The sequence below is a fragment of the Rhinolophus sinicus genome, linkage group LG01, assembly GCF_036562045.2.
Source record: "Rhinolophus sinicus isolate RSC01 linkage group LG01, ASM3656204v1, whole genome shotgun sequence".
Lineage (NCBI taxonomy): Eukaryota > Metazoa > Chordata > Mammalia > Chiroptera > Rhinolophidae > Rhinolophus > Rhinolophus sinicus.
The window spans coordinates 184,836,643-184,852,584 of record NC_133751.1 but is presented as its reverse complement, the minus strand read 5'-3'; the positions used below and the strand labels follow the sequence as shown (position 1 = coordinate 184,852,584).

General features: G+C 37.2%; 2 long non-coding RNA genes across 4 annotated transcripts in view; one reads left to right on the top strand and one right to left on the bottom strand.

Moving 5' to 3' along the window:
* The window catches only part of LOC141567084 (uncharacterized), a 57,927-nt gene that overhangs the window by 12,845 nt on the left and 29,140 nt on the right, over positions 1–15,942 (bottom strand). The window lies entirely within an intron of this gene.
* LOC141567085 (uncharacterized) overlaps positions 1–15,942 on the top strand; it is a 48,257-nt gene that overhangs the window by 17,121 nt on the left and 15,194 nt on the right. The gene's annotated exons all lie outside the window — the stretch shown is intronic.

Genomic DNA, 15,942 nt, shown 5'->3' with positions numbered 1-15,942 from the left:
GCCAACAAAATGAAACATGACGTACAGCTACATTTGAATTTCAGATAAACAATGAATAATTTCTTTAGTACAAATATGTCTCAAATATTGCATGAATTATTTGTAGCTTCTTTGAAATACAAATTTAATTGGACATCCTGTATTATATATGGCAACAGTACGAGAAAAGCATCCACACAGAGGAAGCGTCCTGGTGTGTGGGGTGTTGGGATCTCAAGTGGGGCGAGGAGGGTGTGCATGCGGAAAGTGGCTCAAAATGGGTAGTCAGAGCTGGAGCAGAGAAAAAAGGGCGCGGGCACAGGAGATGGGGTAGCAGTGGAGGTGTGAGGCTCCTAGGGCTGCTGCAAAAATGACCACAAGTAAGGCAGCGTAAAACAACAGAAATCTCTTCCCTCAGATCTGAAGGGCAGAAGTCTGACTGAAGGTGCCTGCAGGGCAGTGCTACCTGCCCAGGCTGCACAGGCTCGAGGGGAGAATCCTTCCCTGCCTCGCCCCTCCAGCTTCAAGTGGCTGTAGGCATTCCGTGGCTTGTGGATGCAGAACTCCAGTCTCTGCCTCTGTCTTTATGTGGCCTTCCCCTTCTCTTCCTGTGTATCTCTTTCCTGTGCGTGTGTCTTTTATAAGGACACATGTCATTGGATTTAGGGTCTGTCCAGATAATCCAAGATGGTCTCATCCTGAGAGATTTAACTTTGTTACATCTGCAAAGCCCCCTTTTCCAAATAAGGTCACACTCACAGGGTCCAGGGGTTAGGATGTGAACATGTCTTTTGGAAGGTCATCATTCAACCGACTACAGTTACGTATCGGGAACTGATCAAATAAGAAGCATTTTAAAGATAATGGAAGCCAGATTTCTCCTATTGGATTGGAATTAGGTATCAGTGTGAACTCATGGTTTTCATATATATATATAGACGTAAGTACAGAACTATTTCTAGATGTTAATGTCTACCTGTGTGTATGCTGTCTACGGGTCAGCAACATCCCAATAGCAGTGAATACATCTTGGCTTCTAAATAACCATTTACCACCAAGGGGAATCAGGTTTCCTTGGAGAAATGCCTGACTCCAGGGCTGATACAGGAAAGAACAAGATAAGCCTAGAATATTTTGCTGTGCCATAAAACAAAGAGGTGTTTTAAGAATAAAAGGGACATGGAAAAAGGACACAGAAGCCAGCATGAACAGGCTCCCAGCTGCAAAATCAGAGACAATTTGAGCATTGACATAAATGATGATAACAGTGGATTATAATCTAATGAATAAAACAAGAATCACGAGTCAATACTGATCTACACGAATAAATGAATGAATGAATGACAAGTTTAAAGAAAAATAGGATATTTTCATACTTTTAAAGTACCTCCCACAAAATATTTATCAATTACAAAAGGGGAAAAATAATTTTACAAAGCAGAAGGCTGGCAGTCAGCACCTTAATCAAATGATCAAAGTGAACATCATCAGGAGTGGGATACATTTCAACCATGCACTGCCTGGTAGGATACGAAGCAAAAAGAATTCAGCATCAGTTCTGTGTTTTTCCTGCCAAAGATTCATAATAAACTTAAATTTAATTATGAGAAAACATCAATTAGCTCTAAATTGAGGGGCATTCTGCAAAACAATGGGCTTGTACTCTTCCAGATTGTCAAGCTCCTGAGACCAAGTAAAGGCTGAATACGTGTTCCGGAATCTAGGCGACTAAAAAGACATGACAACAAACTGATTCTGAATTGGATGCTTTTGCTATAAAGGAATTGTTGGAAGAACTGGAACAATTGTTGGAATAAACTTGAACGAGACTATGTATTATTAGATGGTAGTAGTGTATCAATGTTAATTTTGTTGTTATTTTATGGTTATGTAGGAGAGTTTTCTTATTTGTAAGGACACACACTGAGAAATATTTAGGGGTGATGTGGCAACTTACTCTCAAATGGATAAGGAAAATATTAATAAAATTCTTTGAAGTATGTACTTTCAACTTTTCTATACTTGTTTCAAAATTTAAATGGTATTAATCAAAATATTAAGAATGAAAAACTGCATTCAGAAAGGTCAAGAATTATGTTCATATTTATATCAGAAGCAGCATTATTTATATATCAGAAAACTAAAAACAGAAAATGTGTAACAATTTGTACATCCTGATCCCAACTGTTTGAAAACATAGAAAAATTATTATAAAGAAAGATATGAAAATGTAAAGATTCTGTATGTCTGTGTGGAAGGACTATGGTTTTGTTTTTTTGCAGAGGCTGGTATTATGTACAGAAAGAATGTTAAGGTTCTCTAGGACTTGGTAGTAGAACTTAATCATAAAGTTAATAAAAGTGTGGAAAGGGATTAGATGAAATAGTAGGAAGTAAATAGAATTTAAGAATAGAGTGAAATTGCTCCTATGTCTTTAATTTTGGATGAGTCAACTACGCACACTCAAATTGTATTTTTCATACAACCTAAGCCTGAAATGAAAGCCAATGACGTCATCTATTGCTGAACAATAGAAACAGTGATGGACTCCAAAGCTGGAGGAATAACTGGCAGAGCTGGATTTATTAAGAAATGGTAAAGAATATGCTAATCCTGACTATTACTATTCCCCCGGGCAATTCAAGGGCCTTTCCAGAATAATTTTCATAGAGCAGACACAATTTTCATTTGACATGCTATGTAGAATGTAGTAACCTTTGGTTAGAAAGTAAGCCTAACTTTGATCTTAGGATAAATTTTAACATTTACTTTAATCCGTCCAGTACACTTAACTGAATAGTCTAAATTTTGTTTTTTAAATTGAGATATAATTCACATAGCATAAAATCCACCCTTCTAAAGTATAAATTATAAATATCAGTTTTTAACATGGCACAAGAGATCCACAGAGAAAAAAAATCTGATTTTAAATAATTCTACAGATTTGTTTACAGGGAAAGGAAATTCAGATTTTAACATTTGGAAAGGAATGTGATTAGATGAAATCAATGGAGAAAGGTCTGATTGGCCCCTTCATTAACAATAACTACAAAAACTATGATGGGGATTCATCGGAGCCTGGCCACCTCAAGCCAAAGTCGAGGTAAACAAAGTTTATCTTTAGTGGCACCCCCTGTCCCCCACCCCACAGAATCCTCTTTTTGTCCCCACTCCCCTCTGGCACTCATTCCCCCTCACTTTCCTTTTGCCCTACCTTTGGACAAACCCCCTTTTCCAAATCAGAATCCACCTTGGAGGTGAAGAGGAAAGAGTAAAATCACCGAAGAGGCTGCAGGGTCATCTTTGTCACTTTGTTTTCAGACAATCAGAATGGATTGAGCAGTTGCTGTGTCTGAGGCTCCGTCCTGGAGCTGTGAGTATTCACGCTCCACTTGCTGCTATTCCTGAGAAGTAATTCCCTGCCCTGCTCACACACCTTCATTGTCTCCCCATTCACCGAGGCAGCATGGTGCAGGGAATGACCAGCAGTTTGGGGTCGGGTAGGACTGAGTGGAACTCTGCTTTTGTAGATTACTACGTGTGAGACCATGGTTAATTTCACAAGCACGCTAAGCCTCACTTTCCTCCTGGTAAAATGGCTGTAAGAGTAGCTCCAGCTTTGTAAGGATGTTGTGACTATTTTAAAAAGGACTAATGTGAAGTGCCTTGCATGATTGATCTTTTAATGTTACTTCTCTTTTGTATTGGTTGCCTATTGCTGCTGTAATAAATTACCACAAATGTAGTGGCCTAAACAACACAAGCTTGTCATTGCACAATTCTGAAGGTTGGAAGTCTAACATGGGTCTCAATCATCTAGAATCAAGGGGTTGGCATAGCTACCTTCCTTCTGGAGGTTTTCCAGGGAGAAGCCATTTACTTGCCTTTCTGGCTTCTAGAGGCCACCTGCAGTCCTTGGCTGGTGGTCCTCTCCCTTCCATCCATCCAAGCTCTGCTTCCATGGTCATAGCTCATTCTCTGACCCCCTTGCTCTCCTCTACTGTATAAGGACCCTTGTGATTCCATTGTCCCCATCCAGATAATCCAGGATAACCTCCCCATCTCCAGATTCTGGGGATTACAACATGGATGTCTTGGGGGGGTGGCTGGCATTATTCTGACTATCACACTTCCCTTTCTTCCCATATTTCTTAACCCCCAGGGGTTCCCTAACCTGGGTGAAACCTCACTTTCCTGCTTGAGTTCTCTCAGGGCTCCTGAACTCATGCCTCCACACTTGCAGCCATCACTTTTTCCTTCTCTCCTGTCCAAATCCCACCAATTCTACAAGTCCCAGTCAAATTGAGTCCTTTGGTAAAGACTTACCGGGCCATCTGACCCACGAAGATAGCTTCCTAAATCCTACAGCACCTGCTTCATTCATTTGGCAGATACTCTGCTTTCCTGTCATCCTGTCATATACTTGTGGCACTTAGGTATATGTTGAATGAATGAATGAATCTCCACCACCAGACCATAAGCAAATTGAAAGCTATGTCTTTTTTTTTTTTTTTTTTCAGCTTCATTGTGATATAATTGACATGTAACATTGTTTGTCTCAGGTGTACAATGTGATGCTAAGGTATATATGCAATATATTGCAAAATGGTTACCACAATAAGGTTAGTTAACACCTCTACCACCTCACATAATTTACCATTTTTATGTGTCTCGTGAGAATATTTAAGATCTACTTTCTTAGCAATTTTCAAGTATACAACACAGTATTGTTAGCTATAATTAACATGCTGTATAGTCAATCCTGAGAACTCATTCATCTTATAACTAAAAGTTCATACCCTTTGACTAACATCTCCCTGTATCTTCCATCCACGCCCCCCTCCACCAATCTATTTTAAGAGCTGTGTCTTATGACACTTTCTAATCCAGTGCTGCAGAGTGGTTTAGGGATGTTATACGACAATGATGAAAAGATGAAGAAAGTCCAGGCCAAGAGAAGCTCTTCCAGGAACAATTATAGCACCTCTGAGAAGTGCTCCGGAGGCCACCGTGGCCTCTGGAGGGTGGGGTAGAAATGAGAAGTGAGAAGATTCCTGAAACCTTCTCACTCTACCTCAGGATGGCATTCTTCAAAATGTGTAGCCTTCCTTAGCTTGCACATTGCTAGGATATTATTTTCTCTCTCTCTCTCTCTCTCTCTCTGACTTGGAGAGGGGATTAGTGAGCCTGGTTTTGTTATTCTGTCTTACCCCCAAAGATGGGTATCACTATTTCATGTGTGACTCGGTCTTTTTATTTAATGGTAATCACTTTCTGTCACTAAATGTTTTTACTTTTTTATTGATATTTTGGAAAAAAAATATCTTTAAAAGAACTTTTTCCTCATCAGCCAGTAGCATTCACTGGGCAGTTCTTCCCAGTCAAGGAAAAGGGATAAGGAAACTGCTGGGTTACTTTTGGACTCATGATTCTAACTACCAGCCTAATGTTCACATCTACATACACATCACAAGATGCTATTTGTTGTCTCACAGTTTTGACAGATCAGTTGAAACCTTTTTATGTAATTCAGCAAACATTTAATATAGGAACACTATGCTGGGCTTTTATGAAATAAGTAAACAAACAGGAAACAGTCCTGGCCATCCAAGGAAGATAAGACATGAACACAGATAACGGCACATGAACTATTTCAGACATTTCTTCTTATTCATCACCGGTGACAGATTGGGCCGTAGACCAAGAAAAATTAAACCGAAGATTTTTTTTAAAAGTTCTTTTAACTTACTGGGCAAACAACCAAAACTATGGACTTCTCAGGTGTTAGATAACATTACAAAGAATCTTTACTGATTGTAAATTTACTCTTCTAGCAATATAAAACGTTTTCTGTGTTTATAGTTGCAGTGCTGTTTCTGTGACTGTGTTTTACAGTTTGGGCGTAGATGTGGAGTTTTGCTTGTGCTCAATTGTAGAAAATGAATGCGTAACCTCCCCCCCTCCTTTTGAGAAAAAAATCAGGAAGGAACTTAAATACAAGCCTTTTCCTCCCATTTTATATTCAAACATGTCTTACAGGAAATGAACAAATAGTGATTCTCAAATATAACATTGTGCTTCTATGTACTGTAGTACAAAAAAGAGCTTTACAGGAATTTTGTGTGTTCCGGAAGTTGAGATTTTTAAGGACAAATGTGGGGCTTGGATTTTTACTTCCTGCAGAATATAAATGTCAAATTCTTTAGCCTAACATTCAAGATCTCCAAAATCTCATCTCAACTCACTTCCAGCCTTATCTGTGCCCATCTTTACTCCATGTACCCAGTAATGTCCCATGAACCATGTTGAATATTTTTATTTCTATACTTTTTTTTTTGCCCTCTGGAATGCCCTTCTATCTTCCCTGTCCCCTCATCCCCCATTTCACTGTCAAAAGTTCCTCAAGGCACATCTTTTAAAAAAAGGCATCCACAAAGCAGCCTGCTCACTATTCTCCAAGTTGGACTTTCCCCTTCTTTTTTGGGTTTTCATAAATTTCTATAACTAAGGGTTACTGCTTTTTTAATCAGAAACAAAAACTGAAAAATACCTAGCAGCATATCAAATAAAACTTGAACATAGTTTTTTGAAAACGGCAAGAAATTCCTTCAGAACCAGAGGTACATTCATACCTTGAAATGCTTTCACTAATAAGAAAAAAGAGATATAAAGTCCAGCCAATGTAGAAAGCAGTAACAAGATAGAGTTGGGCTATGGAGTACAAATAATTAATTTTTTAAAATATTGGAAAAGGGAAAGAAAACATTAAAAACCTAGAATTACCTTAAAAATTAATGTGAACTATAAGAAGAAAGTGAAAAACATAATAATGGGAATTTTTAAAAAATGTGTGCCATACTCCTGTGAATTTTCCTCAAATGAATATGGGGGTTTAATGCAAATACTAATAAAAATTCCAATGTGATATTTTTTAAATTCGAAAAATGAAGGAAAGTTTATTGAGAAAAACTAAATAGATAAGAATTAAAATTAAAACACATTTTGAAAAAAAGAATATAAATAAGTCATGGGGATATAATCTACTGCATAAGGAATGCAGTCAATAATATTTTTATAACTTTGTGTGGTAACAGATGGTAACTAGACTTATCATGGTGATCATTTCATAATGCATAAAAACATCGTCACTATGTTATACACCTGCAACTAATACTGTATGTCAACTATAGTTCAATTATTTAAAAAGATATGAAAAAAGAATAATGCAGTGGAACTAGTTCTACCTGATATGAAAACACATAAAAGCTGCAATAATTAAAACAGAATGCTATTGGAAAATGACTAGAGAGGTAAATTAATAAAACAAAAGAGATAGCTCACAAATAAATCCATTATATATAATACTTAAGGAAATGATATTGAAAAAAGAAATGACTTTTCAATACATGATGTTAAGAAAATTTTAGCTCTTTATGCTCTTTTCACTTTAGCTCATCTCATACTTTAAAATAAAATGTTTTCTAAGTAGAATTTAAAAACTAAGGATGAAAATAAAATAGTAAGCTCTTCAGACAAAGTAGAAAAAGCAAATATCCAACATCTGGAAGAGAGACTTCTTTAAGGTTAGAAGTATGAAATCAAAAGAAGAATGAAGTAATATTTGATCACAAAAGTCGCAAACTTTTGCATATTAAATAGAAGCAGAAGTAAACAATATTTGTCTGGTCAAGTGGTGTCGCAGCTTCTGCTCTGATAGAACGTCCACTCCCACCTTCAGTCCCCATATCCATTCCAAACACATGGCAATCATAAATAGGATATAAAAAGGGGACATCAACAAGATTTAATTGGGTTCAAAAAGCATAAATATAAATACCAACGTGGAACAGAAAAAACACAACTACCACAATGAAGAGAGGCAGAGTTCAGCTGTACACCTACTGGCCTTCCACTCCCATGTCCAGGGCATCAGCTCCCATAGGTCAGTGAAGACTAACTAACAGTGAACAGCCTCACACAGAGAACTCTAAGGACAGAGACTAGGGCCAGAGCTCCCTCGTCATATGACACTGAAGAAAAAGTTGGCTCACCCATTGCTTAGAGCCATGGGCTCATGGAAAGCTGCGGATGTTGGGAAGTAGGAATTCAAACATACAGTCTGACATAGCGACAGATTCTGTGATATCTACAGTATCAACGTAAGTTAGGAATCCAGTATACTACTGTGTACCCAGTTTTAAGCTGGGGGCCCCAGGGTGCTACATAGCCAAAGCAATATTGTCAGATAGGAAGGAGTGAGCATGGAGGGGAAGGGAAAGAGAGGAAATAAATAAAAAACTAATAACCTTTCTACTGAAAATGAGCCTCCTGCAAAATAAAATTCCAAAACCACATTAAAATATCTAACTTAAGAAAGACTATGAACTTCACCTCCCCAGCTGGAATATGAATTCATTCTAGATAAAATAATTTATGGAACTGCTTGATAAGGAACTGAAAATAAATGTGCTGATAATGCTCAAAGAGGTAAATGAAGACAGCCTTTTCATTAAAAAAGAAAATATGAAGCAAAAACTCAATAATGAAACAACCAACAGGTGGATATAAATGAGACTAAATAGACATTAAAAACTATACACATTAAAATATCTCTATTCAGAGATATTCAGAGTTCAGTCAAATGAATGAACTTTCAGCTGGAAATATTCAAAGAGAGAATTATTGAATTGGAAGGGAGAAATTCACCCAGTTCATGGCAAAAAAAAAAAAAAAAAAAAAGAAGAAGAAGAAAGAAAGAAAGAAAAATATGAGAGAAGAATTAAGGGGCATTGAGGTGAGATTGTGAGTGTTCCAGAAGAAGAAAATGAAGGGAAAGAGTTGAATTATCATATCAAAAGTATGGTGTACATACCAAAAGGATAAAAAAGTTAAATCATCACAGGGTGAGTTCAAAACATCAAGCATAACAAAACAAAATCTTAAAGGTATTATAGATAAAAGACAGGTTATGTGTAATTAGGCAACACTCTTCCCATCACAGATATTAGATGCCACAAAGAATCCAGTAAAGTAAGGGAAAAATAGACGTGCACATTGCTAATCTCGAGCAATGTGGACACAGAATGAAAACATTTTCAAAGAGCGAAGCATAAGACCAAGAGTTGAGCCACCTACAGACTGGGGCTGATAACTCACCTACTGTGGCACTAATGTGAACAAAGTGGAGATCCATTACAGACACAATATGAATATACTTACTACTACTGAACTGTATACTTAAAAATGCTTAAGATGGTAAATTTTATGTTACATGTTTCTACTGCAATGAAAACAAAAATACCATGTTTAGCCTCCAAGCAATTCCACCTTAATTTCTCTGTGGGGCAGGCAAAGTGCAGGGAAGATAAGCAATGGGTATTCCTGAAAATTTCCCAGGTGATTTTTAATGTGCAGCCGAGGTGAAAACCACCAAATTATGCTTAAATTAAAGCCATATGAAATTTGAAAGAAAATAAAAGGGTTGGAAAGTGACTGTTTGAAAAGAGAAATATAAGACAAATGTAAAAAGAGGAAATACTAAAAAAAGAAAGAAAAAAAGCCAGTGTAGTAGTTACTGTATTAGACAAAATAGAACGTGAAGCAAAAAACTTGGATACAAAACATGCTGCATAATAATCATGAAAAAAATCACTACAGTCATGAATTTGTATGTACCCAGCAACATAGTTACAAAATATATAAAGTTACATATTAAACAAAAAATATGTATGAAGCAAAAACAGAACATGAAGCAAGAACAGAATGACAAGGAGATGCAATTCCAAAATCATGGTGGGAAATATTTAGCAACTTTATCAGAAACTATTAGACCAAGAAGACAAAAATCTCTAGGAAGTATATAGAATATTTAGAAAATAAAACTAACAAGTTTGATCCAGCAGAAAGATAGAGAATACTGCAAGTGGTAAATGGGCAATGTTTCTTCTTTTCACAAACACATGAAACATTTATAAAAACTGACAACATGCAAGGTCACAAAGTAAGTGTCAACAAATTTTTAAAAAATCAATATCACACAGAGTATATCTTTTTTATAATTTGTAGTTTTTCTTTTTTGAAAGAATTCTGAAATTATGGCAAAATATTATCTAATAAAGCCGGACGCAAGTTCATGACTGTTTCCTATATTATTCTTTAAATGTTTCTTTATGTTTGAATACATGAATAAATATTTTTTAGAATTCTAACCAATAGGAAAATGTTTCCAACACATGTAACAGCAGATTAATATCACTTTATATAGAGCCCATAAAAAGATAAGAAAGCACTAAAATGTTAATGTGTATGTACATAGAAGACATTGAATGACATTCAACATAAAGAAAAAAACAGTTACTTAACAAATGGAATAAATTCATTCTGACTAGAGTCAAGGAAATATAAATCAAAACTGTGAAATACCATGCTAATCAATTTAAAATCCAAAAAACTAATTGTACCCACTGTTGGCAAGGAGGTGACAATACATTCCCTCACATACATTTGAGGTGGCAGTCTAAATTGGTTAAAACATTTTGGAAAACAATTTAATAATATCCATCAAGAACCATAAAATTTTCCATGTTTTTTTGACTCAGTAATTCTAATTCTGAGGCTCTGACATGAAGACATGATCCTAAATATATGAAAAACTTTATGCTTTTCATAGTATGCTATGATGTTCATAGCATGTTATTTATAAAAACTGGAAACAAAAGTACAAGTATAGGGAAATAATTCCATAAATTATGATATATCTGCTTGAAATATTTTGTAGAGATTATAATTTTATTTATAAAGGATAAGCAGTAATGGGAAAATGCTGAGTAGAGCATGTCAAGTAAAAAGACCAAAAATTCAAAATTATTTACTATGATTATTAATATTTTTAAGAAAAAAAAGATTGACAGAAACTACATCAAAATGTTAAACCTTATTATTTTTTAGATGATAGGACCACAGGTGATTTTTTTCTATTATTCTTATCTTCCAGTTTTTCTTTGTGTTTGTATTACTTTAATAATAACCTTTACACGAGCTGCTTTAATGTTCCTGCATCTTTCCTAGGTGATGACTGATTGGCAGATTGTTAAATGTGATATAAACTGTGGACTTTCCGCTCTTGGGGCCAGAGAGGTGCCCAAGGAAAATAAAGCTTCTCCCTGGTCCCACATTGTTCTGTTGTCAGACCAGGTGGAAGCCCTGGCTTGTAGGGAAACTCAGGGCCTCAACAGGTTGCCTGGGACACCCGGTGCCTCAATACTCAGCTTGCAAACGACAGAGATTCTCCTCCCTTCTGAACTGGAGTGGGAGAGGGGAGACATTTGCAATCATACTCACGTGGAAGATAGGGCGTCTTTAAATTCACACTGTTCTATTGTAGATGAGAAGAACTACAGCCTCCCTGGGATGAAACATGAAAGCTGAACAGTTCCAAAAATTTGGGACAAAGCAGAAAGTTAAAGGATCCTGAAAGGATTTTAATTACTGGAAGAGCACAGAATTCCTTCAAACAGACTCCTTTTCTAAAAAAGCAGCAATCCTAGCCATGGGGGGATGCATTTAATACTGATTGAGGCCACACAGAAAAAGGAAGATTGCAAAGGAGAGCTAAGTAATTTAAATAAGAATTTTCCTTAAAAAACATCTATTTCTTTCAATAAAAAAATATTTCAAAAATATTTTGGTCTACACTCATTTTACAAACGCATTCATAGACATTTTTTCCAAGGTTCTCCCTAAAGAGAGACAGCATCTCCCATTCAAGAAGAAATATTTCGTAAGCATTTCAATGAGAGTAGGCCTCCAACTCAAACATTTGTTCTGTCTTAGTGACTGAAATAGGTTCATGTTTTACAAAGGCTGATTTGATCCTCCTAACCAAACAGCGCATTTTGATTGTTAAAGTGTTTGCTGATGTAGCAACAGTCAGAACATATCCACTTGTTGAATCCATCTTTCCTCCCTCCCTCTCTTCCTTCCTTCTTCCTTGAGTTACAAATGCCCACAGGTCAGGCAGGTGACATACATGAAAGAAGGTGGTGGACGTAAGCGTAGGGGGTGTTGGAGCCATGGTGAGCTGGAGAGCACAGATTCCATCTAACGTGGGAAGTCACTGGTCGGCAAGAGCCAGTCAGTGACTTGCAGAAGTGCAGGCCCAGTGCCAAGGTACCACCCTGGTTTCCAAATAAGCCAGAATTCTAGATATTCATATGAAATCTCGGGTTTTAAATGGCTGCAATTTATTCAAATATTTGTTTAAGCTGGGCAGGCCAACAAAGCCAGCAGCTTGCAGACTCTGAATTAATCTATTTAAGCTGAACAATCTCCTCTAGGTCATGGGACTATTATACAGGTCAATACTTTTTAAAAATAATACAAGCTATACTCAGTGAGCCCTTACTTTGTGCTAGACAATGTTCGAAGTGCTTTACGTCTTCATTCATTTTTTTCCTCACATCAACTTTGATGAAAGTACCTTATAATCCCACGCCATAGATGAGAAATTGAGGCACAGAAAAGCAGAGATGAGATGATGCACATTAGCATGTCTGTGCCACCACAGTGTGATGGGAATGTAAGACAATACTACAATTATAAATGCGGAGAAGACTGAACCATTCTGAAAAACTGGGAATCTAGACGTGTCCTAGTTATCGACTGCTGCTAACAAACCACTTCAAAACATGGTGAATTAAAACAACAATTTATTAGTATCTCTCGTGGTTTTAGGGGTCATCTGAGAAGTTCTCATTGGGGTCCCTCAGGCTTCTGAGGCTGGAATCCTGTGAGGACTCCTTCCCTCACAGGTTGGGCACTTGGGCCAGGATGGCTAGAACAGCTAGGTGCTGGCTGGGCATCTGTTTCTCCACAGGACCTCTCCACGTGGCTAGCTTGGGCTTCCTCATAGCATGGTGGCCTCAGGGTAGTGCGACTTAAATGGTGGCTCAGGTCTCCAAGAGTGAACCTTTCAAGAGACAGAAAGTAGAAGCCGCCCGTCTATGAAGAGCTAGATCTTGAAACTGGCACAGTCACTTCCATTGTATTCTGTTTATCAGGGCAGTCGCAGAACCTGCCCAGAGTGAAGGGAAGGGACATAGACTCCACCTCTTGATGGAAGGAATGACAAAGAATGAGCAGCCATCTTTAATCTGCCAAAGGATGGAAGACCAAGTGCATAACGTCTGTTACCCCAGTGGATAGGCTACCACTGGGGTGAGTCACTGGAGGTTTCTGTCCTTGTCCTGCCTGAGTTCCATCTCCATGAGAGTGTGATTGTCTAGGCCAAGGGAAGGCAGGCCACCTTGATGAGAGTTGCACCAAGGACACACAATAGGGGAGCAGTAGTTCCCTCCCCGCCAAAAATAAAATCAAGGTAGTCTCACTACAAAAAGGACGAATGGAAGCTACAGAGGTAAAAACAATGTCCACTTCAGACATTTATTGCTTGTTGTCAATCTATTTTTGTCCAACATGAGACTCTTCGCACACACCCATGCTCCTCCCCCGCCCACCCCCTTTACACCCAAACTTATTCTCTGTGTCCCTCATTTTATTCAAATAACAAAAGTTTACTTGTGGCAATGCTAGGCAGGCCTAGGTTAGGCTCTGTGTGGGGGAAATCAAAGATAAATCAGACCTGGAGCTTGCCCTTGAGTTGTTTGCCCTCTAGTAAGGGGAAAAGAGAGAAATAACAGTAACATTGGAGAGAAAGGGGGATGTGTCATAAGAGGCACAGATAAAGTACTCTGGAAATTTAGAGGCGAGTGAGATTGCTTCTAGCTACACCCTTAATCACATACTGGCTCATAACATATCTTGTATTGTTGTCTCCTCTGGTTATTAACCCCTAAATTGTTGAACGACAACAAACCAGTCACGCTGAATAATTCATGGTCCTACTCCTTGCTCTGCATCTAGATCAGAAGCTCCTCCGAGGCTGGAGAGCTCTGAGAGGCACATGGCAGGGCAACTATCTATAGGCTCAAGAATACCACTTCAACAGAAGAGAACATCAGGAAAATGTTATCTGAATAAAGCCTACGTAGGTTCAGAAACATAGACCTCTATTAGCTTATGAATATTTCTTCAATGCATTAAACAAAATGAGAAACTCAAAGATTGCTTTTCCCCGTTGCTACTTTTTGTGGGTTTTTTTTTTCTGGGTAGGCCATGTCTTTCTGTTGGCATCCCTCCTTCATTACTGACATTTCAACTGGATGTGTTCTTTCACCTGGGATATGTAGAAATGCCAAATAAAGGTGACTGACCATAAAAGTAAAACACACCTTGGTGATGGCTCTAGAAAGAACTTTTACATATAGTAATCTCAGATGTCTTCATGGAAAGTTCTTTTGTGGGTGTACCTTCAGAGAATCACCTTTTGGCATCACTTCCAAGTCTTTCTGAAAAACATACTATGTTTTCTTTTTTTGTTTCTTATTTTCAAATGACAGATGGTTAGGAAATATCTCTTCACTCTTATAATTATTTCCCCTAGTTTTTCTCCATTAAATAGCAATTACCCTCATGCAGAATCTTTCTAAGTAGTTATTTTCTAGCTCCTGAAGAGAATAATCACAGCGAAGGCATTCATCTTATGTACTTCGTGGTTTTTCTCAGCATGAAACTTCTACTGAATATAATTTGTACCACAGTAACTAACATAGACATTTAAACATGCTTGGGAGTTAATTATTTTTTTAAGTGCACCAAGTTTTCAGATGAAACATTCATCTGTTTTAGAAAGGGTAGTTTTCCTGGATTCTATCCAAAAGTACCTTCAAAGAGAATTAGATATGTGACTACTGTACTTCAAATATTTTCCAAGAGAGAGGTGGGGTAAAAAAACATTTTTCCTCTGACTTAAATTGCCTCACATTTACACTGTTAAGTATTTTACAAAATATGAAAATTATCGACTTTATGAAGAAAACTCCTTCTAGATGTACTTCTGGATGCTAGCAATGTTGAAAACCAATTTAATTTACACTATACAAAAAAAAACACCCCAAAACACCCACTTTAGATAGATTTAACAATTAAACATATAAATTAAATAGCCAAAGTAGCAGAAAACAAAAACAAGCAGTTATGATATCTTTAGAGGAATTCTAACTTAATCTAAACTTGGAATCAGTAAATGAAATACCAAAAGACAAAAACAAGAGATTTGATAATTTGTAAATTGTAATATGAAAGATGATTTTAACAAGGAACGTTATTTTGCCAGAGGTCATTCATGATGAATTTAGAAGAAATCATTCTGGGCTTTTGGCATTTATGATGTCCACATTTCACAAATAATCCCAACAGCCAGTGACATAAAGAACTATGTTATTTTGTTGAGTCAAAATTGAATTGTGCCAAGAGCGGCGTATGCCTGACAGAGTCCCTCACTTGAAAGTACCCTATCTGACACCCAGCACCTGAATTTCAGGATGGCCTTGTCTTTCTCACCCACTTATTGTGACACACTCACTCTCCAGAAGTCACATGTTAATGGCATTTGTACAAAGGAAAGCATTCACTACAAAGGTTTTTCTCAAATGTGGAGATTCAAAAAGGTTTCACCCAGGATGCATTTCTGGAGAATGATATCATTGCTGGGAAATTCCATGGAGTGGAGATAAAAGAAAGATGAATAGAAAGTTCTAAATTTTTAGAGATATTCCCTGAATTAGGACTCTCTCCAATTGGCTTTAGGAGAATTGCGACTTTGAACGTGAATGACAGCATTCAAGGGAATCAATGCTACTATTAAAAAAAAAAACATAAAAGAGGAAAGAAAATAAAGGAAAAAAGAAAAAAGGAAAAAAAGAGAAAGAGGGTGAGAGGAAATTGCAGAGGACCCTGTCCCAGAGGCCTACAGAGTAACAGCCAAAAGCAGTTCATGTGAATTCCTGACAAGGAGTCCTCTTGAATCAAATAATCTCTCCAGGCAATATTAACAACATGCCAAAC